Below are 13158 nucleotides of genomic sequence, written 5' to 3'. Positions count from 1 at the left end.
ACCTACATTTTGAGCAGTTTTTCAACTTTGACTGGACTTTACATAAATATTCCCGAGCTTTTTTTTGTATATGTTCCTTGAACTATTTATTACCTAAGTCTAAAAGCCCTTTCTGCGCTTCGGAGCCGTTTGGCTTCTATACCGATTATTACAGTTTCTAGTTGTATGTCGCTTGCTAAAACAAATCAGGCACAGCGAATGCTTCTTCGCCTCATGGTAACGTTGTACTGGTGATAGTTCCATAAACCTTTGACATCCTTTCAATCCATGGGTCCCAGCACAAACGTAGCAGCCATTGCCTCGTCGAACTTCCCTATTAGCCATATTGACCCCTCTGTTTATCAAAAACTGCGATAACAATGAATCTGAAAAAACTCCCAAAAACCATATCTATTATCTCTCTTCTTTTGTACAATACTTCCAGGAAATATACTTGTTTATTAATCCATAATATTTACTAAAACTTTAATTCTTAAATTCATAACAAGTACTCATATCTGATAAAACTACCCACCACTATTGTGCCAACTACACACGATTTTGTTGTTTTCTTTTTCTCTTATTTTCCTATTTTTGTATTTATATATTTGTAATTGGATAAATGTATTTTGTATGTAAATGTATGTTTGCTTTTCTTTAATGTATTTCTTTCATCATATTTGTAGTGGGGCGGATCGAAGATCAATTCTCCAAACGTCAAAAATCGTTGATCCAGTGAACCTCCTAGAAGCCGTCGCGAGAAATGAAAAGTAGCTGTGTTTCGTGATATGTAGGTGTGTATTTTGTTCTGGGGCGCGGTAGGTCGGCCGCTCGAATCGGGGGTGGAAACGTAACAAAACTAGGCCTTATGATCTATGCTATGCTGGCTTGAGCGTCGGGTGGATCGTGGCTCGTGACATCTCCCGAGCGCCCCTCCGAGCGCGAGAGAGCGAGTTGGAAACGGAGCGCAGGAAGTTGGCACAGTGCGCGGCAACCATCTCCTGCTGGCCTGAACATCCCCCCCTTGCAGGATTGCAAAGTATACTGGGGTGGCCTATGGCTGGGTGCACGCCCCCGACACGATCCATCCAAAAACGGTGCTCTGCAATTTTGCAATTTAAAATATTTAAAATGACACCCAATCTTTTGATAATGTCAATATCCACCCCAGTTATTTCTGCAGTAATTTCGTTTTTCTCAATGAGTGAAGAGTTTCCATCATTTGTGTTTCCAAATCCTTGTTTGGGGCAGTCCACCTTCAGTGATAGTTTGCCTAGGATATTTTCTTGAATCATTTTTTTCCTAGTCTTTTGTATTTCGTTGGCTGGCGTGCTGTTGTCAAAAGATTCCCCCTCTCGCGGAATGGTATATGCAAGCTTTAAAATAAACTCCATACATCTAATTCTTGCATGTAATGGGGAAATGTCATATTCTAAATTTTCCTCTTCAATTATGGAATCATCAAAATTTTTAAATTCCTTCTGTGTTTTTTTTTTGCAAAATGCGCATTTCAAAGTCGATTTTGTATTAGTAAGTTCGTTAAGAACTTTTCCATCAGTAGTAAGGAAAAATTCAAAATTGACACTAATGGATTTTACTTCGTTGACTTTATGTACAGACGGTCTTATATTTGAAATCTGATTCTTAATATCACTTACAGTGGATTTTATTAGTTCCGAAGATTCCTTGGCGTATTTGAATAATATAGGACGGCAATAATGAGCAGACGAAGGTCGAGGATTTTACCAATATTCCGATGTATCCGACTTAAGCCGCAGTGGTACAAGAGAAGCCATAAGCATGTTAGAATCTGTAATAGTTTTATCGTCTGTAGATATTGCTTGCTTATATTCACTTTGCCCAGAAGATCCATCACAGCCCCATTTGCTGATCAGTGTGAGATTTTGTGGCAGACTCTCAATTTGATGGTGAGGTAAGCTTTTAATGAGCCGTTTCGTAGTATGTTGCACCAGGTCTTGAAGTTTTACTACTGCTGATTCAACCGTCACCAAGTTTTCTTCCGGCCTTGCCATCAATTTGGCATCTGTAATATCTGTAAGGAATACCGCAGTATTAAATACTTCTCCTTAGACATTCCCAAGTCTAAAAACAACGCCAAAGTCTCGTCATCGGTATACGACTTCGGTTATGAATTCGGTGGCGTGAGGATGCTATTATTTATCCTGTTGTACGAGCTAAGTCCCTCCAACAGTTTTCCAGTGGAATCCGTCTACACAAGACCTTCCTTAATCCGCTCGATGTAGTTCCTTGCTCGTTCGTTTTATTTCGAATATCTCTTAAATCTAGTGATCATAATTCAGATCGTTTTGGCTCGATACTATTGATACTATCGATTGCGCTTCTTTATATGTACATAATGTAACGCGCCAACTTCAAATTAATTCACATTTTTAGTAATATTTACATATTAATTCAAATATTCAAATTGTTAACCTTTATAAAGTAATTTAATCCTATATTATATTAAGGGGCGTCAACATTCTCCCCACATTGGAAGCTCCTTCCAACATTAAGTTCATCATCATCTGTAGGCAGCGGGCAGAGCTTATGTACGTTGCGCTTAAATAATCCAGTCTTGGTCCTGAGTGTTACAATCCGAACTGCACCATCAGTTCCTGGGTGTAACTCTGCAACTCTTCCCAGCAGCCATTGTCCGGGCGGAGCGCTGTCTTTCGCAATAAGGACCAGTGTACCAAGTTGAATGTTGTTGGCTAAAGTGTTCCACTTTGTCCGCTTCTGCAGCAACGTCAAATATTCCGACGACCAGCGGTGCCAGAACATGTGGTGTACCATTAGAATGCGTTTCCAATGGTTCTCATGGACAGTTTCAACAGTGCGTCGTCTACTGGTTCTACTAGCGCGTTCAGGGGTCGGCCAACCAAGAAATGACCGGGAGTTAGAGCCTCGAAGTCATTCGGGTCCGATGACAAGGCATGCAGAGGTCTGGAATTCATCACCGCTTCTACTTGTGTGATGGCAGTCGCAAGACCTTCGTAGTTTAGTGCTGTGCTGTTGGTGCATTTCACAAGCAGCTCTTTGGCTGCATAATTTTGGCATAATCCTCCAAAGTGAGGGGATGAAGTGAAACCTGACTCCTCGCTGGCTGCATTCGTCGTCAATAAGCTTCTGACTTGGCGAGTCGAAAGCTCTGTTGAGCTCTCGTGACGCACCTACAAAATTGGTGGCGTTGTCGCAATATAGGTCAGAACTCAATCCACGTCTTCCAAAGAATTTTGGCTTAAGTTCGACACGATCTCTATATGGCAGGCCTTTGTTGAAAGCATTCAAATATGCACAGATACACCTTTACTGGGCGTTTTCCTCGCATGTGAAAGTGCATCCATATTGGTCCAGCAAAGTCCAGTCCAGCGCGCTCAAAGGGCTGCCTCGCACTCGGCTATCTGGCAGCGCTCCCATCAGCTGTGTTGCAGCGAGCGGCCGACGACGAAAGCATGGTATGCAGCCACGGATCACCCTGCGGGCAAGTTTCCTGCAATTGATTACCCAAAATCTCTGTCGCAAAAAGGCACATAGCGATTGTGCCCCGGCATGTAAATTCTTTCGATGTGTGAGTTCAACAAGCGCCTCTACCACTTTATGGTTGCTCGGCATTAAGATGGGAAGCCTTGTGTCAAATGGCAATTCGGCATTGGACAACCTTCCGCCGACTCGAATAATAGCTATTCCCTCTTCCTCTTGTAAAAACGGGCTTAAACTCTGAATTCTCGCTGATTTTATCACCTTTCCCTCTTTAAGCTTAATGAATTCCTCATGCAAGCTCAACTGCGGCAAATTATACACAATATAGCGCAATCCGCCCTCCATTTCAGCTGCAGTAAGGTTGCCTGTTTCATTTGAGGTGGATCTCAACGATATTCTACGCCAGCGAAAAATATAGCTAAGAACTCGCTGCAATTTGAGAAAATCATTTGCAAATTTGCATCTCCCCACGACATCTAACTTGTCATTACTTTCTACCTTTCCAACTGTCAGCGAGAACTTACATTTCCTCTCCTCTGGAACTTTTTGTATTTCCTCACTCCAATTAAATTTGGTCCAGCCATTAAAAATTCTGGACCGTTCCACCACATCGTTTTTAGCATCAGGGGCTCTAGGCTGGTGTTGTTGTGCAATCCTTGATAATTGCTGCGCCATTTGCGCAGCTCGAACTTTCCTAGCCCTAATAATTCGGTCACTTGTTCTTTCAACTTTGTCAGTTCCTCTTCTGATTCAGCTCCACACAGCATATTATCCATATAGTCCAGATAAGGTACCTAGTTGCATCTTAAAACACTGTGCCCAGTCCCTTTGCAAACCCTTGACCTTTCTCCCAGTAATTTGGAATGAGTCCTATATCATTCCGCTTCACAAAAAAGGTTCAAGATCAAACATTGAAAACTATCGTGGTATCGCAAAGCTTTCCGCCATCCCGAAGCTTCTTGAGTTCCTGGTCACCCGGCAACTGCAACATCTTTGTTGCAGCCTGATATCTCCGTCGCAACACGGTTTTTTCAGACATCGTTCAACATCGACTAACCTTCTTGAGTTTTCTAACCTAATCCACCGTGGTTTTCAAATTGGTTCGCAGACGGATGTTGTTTTTACGGACTTCAGCAAGGCATTCGATTCTGTGAACCATGCTCTGCTTATTCACAAGCTCTCTTTATTAGGGTTCCCAACGAATCTTCTAGATTGGATTTTGTCCTATCTCTCTAACCGTACTCAACGTGTCATCTGGGCCCGCTTCTGTTTATTTTATTTGTGAATGACCTTCCTCAAGTTATAACATACTCTACTACACTAATGTATGCTGATGATGTCAAAATCTGTCTTACTCTGATTGGTATTTGCACACACGCCTTCAACTTGATCTAAGTGAACTACTATTGTGGTGTTCAACTAATCTTCTTTTTCTGAACCTTTTCAAATGCAAACTTATGACATTTTACCGTCGCGCTCCTCATTTTGTCCCATATGTTCTAGGAAATCATGTACTTGAGCGAATTTCGAGTTCAAATGACCTCGGAGTCCTTTTTGATCATAAGATGCGTTTTAACACCCATATAGCTGCAACTGTAAATAAAGCTAAGGGTGTTTTAGCGTTCATCAAGCGTTGGTCCAAGGAGTTTGACGACCCGTACGTTACGAAACAACTGTACATCTCGTTAGTACGTCCTATATTGGAGTATTGTTCTTGTGTGTGGAGCCCGCAGTATAAAGTACAGCAGGCTGTTATTGAATCCGTTCAAAAGCAATTTTTAATTTTTGCCCTTCGGAACTTTAACTGGGACTCGGGTAGAATCTTGCCACCCTACCGGTCTAGGCTAAATCTTATTGACCTGCCGTCGTTGCACCATCGCAGAATATGCAATGGCGTAATGTTCGTGCACAAGCTCCTTCTTGGGACTGTTGACTCCCAAACTCTCTTGGGTCAGATTGACTTGGCCGTTCCATCTAGACCTACCCGTACTTTTAGGCCTATCCGTCTACCCATATGTAGGTCTAATTATGCTGATCATGAACCTTTTAGGGTTTTATGCCATAATTATAACTCCCTCTGTCAAACCCTATCCCCTGAACTGTCTCTTAAACTAATTGCATGCAATATTTATAATCATTTAAATTGAGCTAACTTTTAACTTATCTTTTTCCGCCTTTAGTAACTAAGTACCATTATTAAGAGATAATTGTTAATTTAATAATAAATAAATAAATAGAAGTGGCTCCATTGCCTCGTCGAACTTCCCTATTTGCCATATTGACTCCTCTGTTTATCAAAAACTGCGATAACAATGATCACGACGGTGACTTCTGGCAATCCCACTCAACTTCCCACCTATCCATTGTATCTTCATCAAGCTTTGTACGAATTAGATGGAAAATTACTGCATCCAGAATCTCCTTATCGTCGCTTAACGACTTGAGTGCTACTAATTGGGAATTTGCATTGTCTACCAGCACTCTCAGTCCTCACTCTCAGACAACGGAAGTAGGATTTCAACGTTTGTCAAGTCAAACGGTACAGTCGCCGATTAACCAAGCTACTTTACCGTCACAGCCTAGTGGAGAAAATCAATCCTTTGAACAGTTGTTCCCAATACCAACTCGACAGTCCGTAGGTGCCCCGATAAGTCAGGCTAGTGATTCTACTATCTCGGTAACCCCATGGGGATATCAACAAATCACGGGACTACGGCCAGATAGGATTGGACAAATAATCGCAGGATGGAAGGTGCGGTTTTCAGGGAATTCGTCCATGTCGGTGGAAGATTTTATGTATCGTAGACCTTAGACGGTAATCCTGATCTAGTTGCCAGAAACGCCATTTACCTGTTTGGAGCCAGTGCTAGCGAATGTTGGAAGTGCTAAAGTTGAATCTCTTGACCGATATCCAACATGATGATATTTTTAACATCCCTATTCGGTCAGTAGCGCAATTTCGCAAAATAGTACGTACACGCGAGCGTTTTTTGGAATCAGTTTCGAAGCCCGTGTGTAATGTACCAACCGCCTCTGTATAAATGTAAACAACAACAACATTGCAGACCGTAGCGTAAGGCGGTCTTAACGTTGGCCTTTCTCTGAGTATCCGGTTGGTAGTGAAGAAGGTCGATGGGACACAGCTAGCAAAAACAGCCTGTGGGGGGGTTCTTGACCCATTCCATCTCCAACCTCAGGGCACACCTTTAAAAAATGTCCCTTTCCTTAATGTTTGCATCCGTCGAGTCGCGCAATGCAGAGGGCAACGCGATCACCACGAACGACGTGATAGTTAAATTTGAGCCTGACACTTACTTTCTCTATTTCTCAACCAATACACTCATTCTAATATATACATATATTAGTGAGTCTGCTTGATGTTATGGAGCAACGCGTCACAACCCTCCCGACCCTTGAGCTTTTCTGCGCGTAATAAGAATCTGAAAAAACTCCCAAAAACCATATCTATTATCTCTCTTCTTCTTCACATTACTTCCAGGAAATATACTTGTTTATTAATCCATAATATTTACTAAAACTTTAATTCTTAAATTCATAACAAGTACTCATATCTGATAAAACTACCCACCACTATTGTGCCAACTACACACGATTTTGTTGTTTTCTTTTTCTCTTATTTTCCTATTTTTGTATTTATATATTTGTAAATGGATAAATGTATTTTGTATGTAAATGTATGTTTGCTTTTCTTTAATGTATTTCTTTCATCATATTTGTAGTGGGGCGGATCGAAGATCAATTCTCCAAACGTCAAAAATCGTTGATCCAGTGAACCTCCTAGAAGCCGTCGCGAGAAATGAAAAGTAGCTGTGTTTCGTGATATGTAGGTGTGTATTTTGTTCTGGGGCGCGGTAGGTCGGCCGCTCGAATCGGGGGTGGAAACGTAACTAAACTAGGGCTTATGATCTATGCTATGCTGGCTTGAGCGTCGGGTGGATCGTGGCTCGTAACATCTTCCGAGCGCCCCTCCGAGCGCGAGAGAGCGAGTTGGAAACGGAGCGCACGAAGTTGGCACAGTGCGCGGCAACCATCTCCTGCTGGCCTGAACATCCCCCCCCCTTGCAGGATTGCAAAGTATACTGGGGTGGCCTATGGCTGGGTGCACGCCCCCGACACGATCCATCCAAAAACGGTGCTCTGGGCCACCGGCAGGCTGTCCTCGCGCGCGATGAACCCGGGCTGGATCAGCTTCGGGTAGACATTCGCTCCCAAGATGAGCGAGATTGTGGCCGGTCGATGGCACTGTTCATCGGCAAGCCTCAGGTCACCGAAACGCGCCCGGACGGAGTCGCTCAGCTGTCGGATAGGCGTGCGGATGCGCAAACGGGGCTCGACCTTGAGCATCGTCTCCACCCGGAAGTCGCCTATTTTGGCGCGGATCACCGCCGTACACACTTTCTCGTCCCCCACACAAGTGATGGGCAACTTGAAGGCGCTGGCCAAGGAGTCATCAATACAGCTCACCGGCGTGCATGGGTCGATGAGTGCCGCCATCTCGAAGTCCCGTATCCAAGAACACCAGCGCCGTCGGAAGGATGATGAGGCTTCGATGTTGTAGAATTGAGTCGACGGATGGTGCTGGGGTCCCTGCCACGGGGCGGCGTTCGGCGTGGGCCGACGTGGATGGCGACGATGCAGTCGAGGCTGAGCGGGCTGGACGCCGAGGTCGGCGTTTGACGTGGGGCGCTGTAGATGGAGACGATGCTCCTGAGGCCGAGCGGGCTGGACGCCGAGGACGGGGTCTGACGTGGGGCGCTGCAGATGGCGACGATACTCCTGAGGCCGAGCGGACTGGACGACGAGACGAGGGTATGTGGAAGAGAGTGTGGTGGTTTGTGCCACACACCCGGCACAGCCCGCCACTGCGACAATCCTGGCCGGAGTGTTGGTATTCCCGCAATATTTATTAATGAGGACAGCTCGGATTCTCTTCTCAGGGCTTAGGCGAAGGAAATGGTGACAGGTCCGTAGCGGATGACTCCTCGGCAGACACGGCAACGGTACGAGCTGATCCCTCGATCACGCCGGCTCTCCGTGGTGCGGTTGGCGCGGATCCGTGGGGCCATGTCTGGATGAGGATGGAATATAAAAGTCGAAGAAGTATTAGTACGGAGCTGTGAATGGGACAAGTGCACATTCACGTTATTGTTGGATGGAGTTACGGGAATCTACAGGCAGGAGAACGACCTTTACAGCCGGTCTTTTGAGGATACACGGGCCCTGTCGGCGGCACCGGAATACACGGAAGTTATCCTTCCGAGCCGCCATTCGTTGGACGGCAGGTTATCCTCTTTGATGACCACCATATTGCCAACTTGCAGATTTGGCGCCGGCGTCTGCCACTTAGTCCGCTTGTGGAGCTCCTTGAGGTATTCCTCCTTCCACCTTTGACAGAACTGTTGGTGGAGGGCTTTCAAATGCTGCCACCGATTGATGATCGAGTAACTAGCTAGCAACTCCGTCGGATCGTCGGACATCGGTGAGAGTGGCCTGGAATTGAGGCACGCTTCAATCTTCGCGAGCAGCGTAGAAAGCTTTTCGAACGTATACCTCCGAGTGGACGTGGCCTTGTAGAAGAGAGTTTTAAAACTCTTCACTCCGGCTTCCCATAGACCTCCCATATGTGGAGCTCCTGGTGGTATGAAACGCCACGAAACCCTCTGATGGCTATACGCATCAGTCACGGAGTCCTTAAACGCGTCAAGGAAGCAGGGTTGCTGCACCAATGAAAGTTTTTCCATTATCTGAATGGATACGCTGTGGACATCCGCGCCTTGCGACGAAACGAGCGAAGGCGGCGAGAAATTTTTCGGTGGTAATATCGGACTGGGGTTCTAAATGTATAGCCTTTGTGGAAAAGCACACGAATACGCACACATACACCTTCGTGATCAGACATGCTCTCCCTGTATAGTTTCGTATTTCGAAGGGACCGGCGTAGTCAATCCCTGTATGCGTAAACGGTCTGGAAAAGGACGACCGCTCATTTTGAAGGTCTCCCATCATTTGTGCTTGCAACCTCTTTTAGTGAATAACGCAGACCTTGCAGGAGTTCACAACACCCTTCATAAGACTGTGCACCTTTAGAATCCAATACTTTGATCGAATGAGGCGCAATCAACTGATTGCCGCCATGAAGGGTGATCCGGTGTGTGAATTGCGCGAGAAGGCAAGACAATCGGCAATTGTATGGAAGAATGAGTGCATGTCGTTCATCATATTTTAGCATTTCACAACCAATGACACGGCCGCATGCTCTGATCAACCCATGACGGTCTAGGAAAGGGTTAATGTTAAGGATAGAACTTGACCTTGGCGTTGGACGCTTAACACTAAGGCAGCGGTACTCCTTGGGGTATTCTCTACGCTGCGTCTCTAGGATAAGAGTTGGTTCAGCTTCAGTAAGTTCGCTGCTCGGCACCGCTCTTGCGCGGTGGATAATTTCCGGCAGCGCTTCGTGAAGCGCAGGATATATGCACCAGACTGAAGAATCGTTCGAGAAAGTCTTCGGCTGGGTTGAGTGCGAAATGGACCTTTGCAGCACGCTGCTCTAAGGTCATAACGGGAGAGCTGCTAACGGGTGCTGGCCATTGATCTCGGCCCCTCTGCAGCCAAGTTGGTCCGTGCCACCAGAGTTGGTTCTCAACGAACTCCTGTAACGGCACGCCTCTGCTGGCTAGGTCCGCTGGGTTCTGTTCGGTTGGAACGTGACACCACTTTTTAAGATCGGTTGCTTGAGATATCCTAGTCACTCGGTTGGCCACGAACGTGGTCCAGTGACACGCGGGCTTTGCCATCCAGGCGAGGACTATGGTAGAATCGGTCTAGCAATAACAGCTCGTACTTTCTGTTGGCATATTCGGCAGGATAGCCGCCGCCATTTTGGACAAAAGCACTGCCCCGCAAAGCTCTAACCGGGAGAGCGACATGGTTTTCACGGGTGCGACTCGCGTTTTCGCCGTGAGAAGCTGCACCTTGACCAAACGGTCAACCTCAATGCGCACGTAGATGGCGGCACCGTAAGCCTTCTCGGATGCATCGCAGAACCCATGATGTTCGACTTTTACCGCTGGCCGGGAGCCGACCCATCTTGGAATATGGATTTGGTCGGGAGCGGAGTAGCTCCGCAGGAAACTTTGCCAGCGCTGGCACATCGCGCTTGGAAGCTCATCGTCCCATCCCAGGTCCTGCAACCAGATTTCTTGCATGAAGATCTTGGACCGAACAATGAATGGGGCCAACCACCCCGCGGGGTCGAACAGCCTTGCGATCTGGGACAGAACTGCTCGCTTGGTATATGACGACTCAGGCGCTAACTCGGGAGGGACAAAAAAAAACTCGTCTGAAGTCGCTTTCCAGCGAATCCCGAGAGACTTAGCCTTGCTCTCTTCATCCATCTCCAGAAAATCGGTGAGGAGAACCGTAGACCGTAGCGTAAGCCGGTCTTAACGTTGGCCTTTCTCTGAGTATCCGGTTGGTAGTGAAGAAGGTCGATGGGACACAGCTAGCAAAAACAGCCTGTGGGGGGGTTCTTGACCCATTCCATCTCCAACCTCAGGGCACACATTTAAAAAATGTCCCTTTCCTTAATGTTTGGACCCGTCGAGTCGCGCAATGCAGAGGGCAACGCGATCACCACGAACGACGTGATAGTTAAATTTGAGCCTGACACTTACTTTCTCTATTTCTCAACCAATACACACATTCTAATATATACATGTATTAGTGAGTCTGCTTGATGTTATGCAGCAACGCGTCACAACCCTCCCGACCTTTGAGCTTTTCTGCGCGTAATAAGAATCTGAAAAAACTCCCAAAAACCATATCTATTATCTCTCTTCTTCTTCACATTACTTCCAGGAAATATACTTGTTTATTAATCCATAATATTTACTAAAACTTTAATTCTTAAATTCATAACAAGTACTCATATCTGATAAAACTACCCACCACTATTGTGCCAACTACACACGATTTTGTTGTTTTCTTTTTCTCTTATTTTCCTATTTTTGTATTTATATATTTGTAAATGGATAAATGTATTTTGTATGTAAATGTATGTTTGCTTTTCTTTAATGTATTTCTTTCATCATATTTGTAGTGGGGCGGATCGAAGATCAATTCTCCAAACGTCAAAAATCGTTGATCCAGTGAACCTCCTAGAAGCCGTCGCGAGAAATGAAAAGTAGCTGTGTTTCGTGATATGTAGGTGTGTATTTTGTTCTGGGGCGCGGTAGGTCGGCCGCTCGAATCGGGGGTGGAAACGTAACAAAACTAGGCCTTATGATCTATGCTATGCTGGCTTGAGCGTCGGGTGGATCGTGGCTCGTGACATCTCCCGAGCGCCCCTCCGAGCGCGAGAGAGCGAGTTGGAAACGGAGCGCAGGAAGTTGGCACAGTGCGCGGCAACCATCTCCTGCTGGCCTGAACATCCCCCCTTGCAGGATTGCAAAGTATACTGGGGTGGCCTATGGCTGGGTGCACGCCCCCGACACGATCCATCCAAAAACGGTGCTCTGCAATTTTGCAATTTAAAATATTTAAAATGACACCCAATCTTTTGATAATGTCAATATCCACCCCAGTTATTTCTGCAGTAATTTCGTTTTTCTCAAAGAGTGAAGAGTTTCCTTCATTTGTGTTTCCAAATCCTTGTTTGGGGCAGTCCACCTTCAGTGATAGTTTGTCTAGGATTTTTTCTTGAATCATTTTTTCCTAGTCTTTTGTATTTCGTTGGCTGGCGTGCTGTTGTCAAAAGATTCCCCCTCTCGCGGAATGGTATATGCAAGCTTTAAAATAAACTCCATACATCTAATTCTTGCATGTAATGGGGAAATGCCATATTCTAAATTTTCCTCTTCAATTATGGAATCATCCAAATTTTTAAATTCCTTCTGTGTTTTTTTTTTGCAAAATGCGCATTTCAAGGTCGATTTTGTATTAGTAAGTTCGTTAAGAACTTTTCCATCAATCATAGTAAGGAAAAATTCAAAATTGACACTAATGGATTTTACTTCGTTGACTTTATGTACAGACGGTCTTATATTTGAAATTTGATTCTTAATATCACTTACAGTGGATTTTATTAGTTCCGAAGATTCCTTGGCGTATTTGAATAATATAGGACGGCAATAATGAGCAGACGAAGGTCGAGGATTTTACCAATATTCCGATGTATCCGACTTAAGCCGCAGTGGTACAAGCCAGCTAGGTTCATAACAGGCCTAGATATGAAGCACGCCTTTTGGCAGATACCACTCGACGAAAAGTCACGGCAATTTACGGCCTTCACAGTGCCAAACAGGCCACTATATCAATATAAAACAATGCCATTCGGGCTCTGCAATGCTGCGCAAACCCTCTGTCGACTAATGGACCAGGTTATTCCGGCCCATCTAAGAAAATGCGTCTTTGTATATTTAGATGACTTACTTGTGCTGTCAGAGGATTTCGAGTCACATTTGGTCACGCTTCAGGAAATTTCGGTTTTACCTAAAAAAGGCTAATCTGACTATTAATATTGAGAAGTCCATGTTTTGTATGCGCGAAATAAAGTATTTGGGATTCATCATTCGAGAAGGACAAATTCTGACTGATCCAGGGAAAATAAAGGCCGTCAATGAGTTTCCTGTTCCTACATCTATAAAACAGTTGCGT

General features: G+C 45.2%; 1 long non-coding RNA gene across 1 annotated transcript; it reads right to left on the bottom strand.

The window, feature by feature from the left end:
* Nucleotides 1-402: 402 nt before the first annotated feature.
* LOC117184733 (uncharacterized) lies at nucleotides 403-1713 on the bottom strand. Its single transcript, XR_004470164.1, has 2 exons — nucleotides 1146-1713; nucleotides 403-1081 (listed from the first exon to the last, which is right to left on the bottom strand). It is a non-coding gene; the product is annotated as an uncharacterized lncRNA (long non-coding RNA).
* Nucleotides 1714-13158: the final 11445 nt, after the last annotated feature.

This window comes from Drosophila pseudoobscura, chromosome X (assembly GCF_009870125.1).
Source record: "Drosophila pseudoobscura strain MV-25-SWS-2005 chromosome X, UCI_Dpse_MV25, whole genome shotgun sequence".
Taxonomy (NCBI): Eukaryota; Metazoa; Arthropoda; class Insecta; order Diptera; family Drosophilidae; genus Drosophila; species Drosophila pseudoobscura.
The sequence above is the reverse complement of the archived record's forward strand: the minus strand, read 5'-3'. Positions and strand labels throughout refer to the sequence as shown.